We start from the raw sequence: 2462 nt of genomic DNA, 5'->3' as shown, positions 1-2462 counted from the left end.
TCCTGAAGAAGGTAGTGTTAGAGCTGAGATTTAAAAGAAGCTAGGAATTTTAAGCCATAAAGATGAGGGCATTCTCTTCATTGGAGACTGGCTTTGCAGAGGCATGAAAGAGGAACACCCGGCGTGGGGTGGTTGCTGAAACCCAGAAGGCACCAGGGCCAGGGGGCCACTTCAGTGCAGCAGCAGCAGAAGCAGCAGCCATGAGAGGCAGCATCTATGGAGGAGATGAAGTTGAAGCTTTTGTTTTTGACATTGGCTCCTATACAGTGAGAGCTGGCTATGCTTGTGAGGACTTCCCAAAGGCTGATTTTCCCACCGCTATTGGTGTGGTACTTGAAAGGGATGCTGGGAGCAATTGATGGAGATAGATGGGGATAAAGGCAAACAAGGAGGTCCCACATATTACATAGATACCAATGCACTGTGTGTTCCAAGATAGAATATGGAGACAATATCATCTTTAAAGAATGGAATGATTGAAGATTGGGATAGCTTTCAAGCTATTTTGGATCATTCTTACAAGATGCATGTCAAATCAGAAGCCAGCTTGCACCCTGTTCTAATGTCAGAAGTACCATGGAATACCAGAGCAAAAAGAGAAAAACTGAGAATTGATGTTTGAACACTACAACATCCCTGTATTTTTCCTTTGTAAAACTGCAGTTATTACAACATTTGCTAATGATCATTCCACAAGCCTAGTTTTGAATAGCAGGGAACACTCATAGTACAGCCATTCCAGTCCATGATGAATATGTCCTTCAGCAAGGTATTGTGAAATCACCTCTTGCAGTAGACTTTATTACCATGCAGTGCAGAGACCTGTTCCAAGAAACGAATGTAGAATTGATCCCTCTGTACACAATTGCATCAAAGGAAGCTGTTCATGAAGGACCCCCAGCAAATTGGAAGAGAAAAGAAAAGTTTCCACAGGCTATGAGGTCTGAGTACAATTACATGTGTAATTGTGTGATCCAGGATTTTCAAGCTTCTGTCCTCCGAGTATCAGATTCAACTTAGGATGAGCAAGTGTCTGCACAGATGCCAACAGTTCACTATGAATTTCCCAATGGCTACAACTGTAACTTTGGTGCTAAGCAACTCAAGATTCCTGAAGGGCTGTTTGACCCATCTAATGTGAAGGGGTTATCAGGCAACATGATGCTTGGAATCAGTCATGTTGTTACCACAATCTTTGCGATGTGTGACATTGATATCAGACCAGGCCTTTATGGCAGTGTCACAGTGGCAGGAGGAAACACTCTCATGCAGAATTTCACTGAATCCGGAGCTGTCTCAGAAGACTCCTCCGAGCATGAGATTGAAGTTGATTGCAAATAACACAACAGTGGAATGGTGATTTAGTTCATGGATTGGTGGCTCAATTCTAGCCTCTCAGGGCACCTTTCAACAGATGTGGATTTCCAAACAAGAGTATGAAGAAGGAGGAAAACAATACGTAGAAAGGAAATGCCCTTGAAGCCAGTGCTGAAAAAAAACTGTGGCCTTCCCTATGGTCCCTTATGTTTCATAGCTTTAGTATACTCAGGAACAAAAATGAACATCTTTTGTAGAATGTTTATACATTTTTGCATACTTCAATTTCCATTTAACAAATTTTAAACCTCTAACTGACTAAATAACTTAAAATGAATTTTTGCCTTCCTTGTAAAGCAGTAACTCCTATAAGCATTTTATAATTTTTGTGTAAATACCTATTTTCTCTAAATATTTTCCTTTTAGTAAACTGCTTTCAGTCCTCTGATTAACATACAAATGATTGGTAGAATTGATTTTTACTGACTAGTAAAACTTACTGCCTATACCTTTACCTCATACTTGCAAAAGTAGATAATAAAGATTTCTATCCACTATAAAAAAGAGGAATACCCATTTTTTTCTCCCATAGAGTGAATGAAGAGGAATATGCAGTAACTCTGATAGACTTTAGTCAAACTATGAAGGATTGTAAATCAATTAATCAACAAGCAATTGTTAAATGGTTACTATGTGTGTCAGGGAATAAATAATTATATAAACATTTAAGTTCCAAAAGAAGGTATTTGTATTAGATACTAGATGTAATAGGTAGTCACAGGAGCTTATTGCATTGGGAGGAGATGAGGTCAGACCTATGATATAAGAACCTAATTTTGGCAATGTGTAGAGGAAGGATTAGAGAGGAGAGAGATAAGGCAGTGGTACCAAACAGGAGGCTATTTCAGTGATTCACATAGAGAACAAGAGCCTAAACTAGGGTTGTTGTACTGTACATGCAGGGGCAGCTAGGTGGCTCAATGGATAAAGTGTCAAGCCTGGAGTTAGGAAGACTGATCTTCCTGTGTTCAAATCTGTCCAGGCACTTCCTAGTTGTGTGACCCCGGGTTCACTTAACCTTGTTTGCCTCAGTTTCCTCATTTATAAAATGAACTGGAGAAGGAAACCACTCCAGTATCTTTGCC

The 2462-nt window shown here is 39.9% G+C and overlaps 1 pseudogene; it reads left to right on the top strand.

Annotated features, from left to right (window-relative positions):
- Window positions 1-200: 200 nt before the first annotated feature.
- LOC118834431 lies at window positions 201-1480 on the top strand (annotated as a pseudogene).
- Window positions 1481-2462: the final 982 nt, after the last annotated feature.

Source organism: Trichosurus vulpecula, chromosome 1 (assembly GCF_011100635.1).
Source record: "Trichosurus vulpecula isolate mTriVul1 chromosome 1, mTriVul1.pri, whole genome shotgun sequence".
Classification (NCBI taxonomy): domain Eukaryota; kingdom Metazoa; phylum Chordata; class Mammalia; order Diprotodontia; family Phalangeridae; genus Trichosurus; species Trichosurus vulpecula.
The sequence above is the reverse complement of the archived record's forward strand: the minus strand, read 5'-3'. Positions and strand labels throughout refer to the sequence as shown.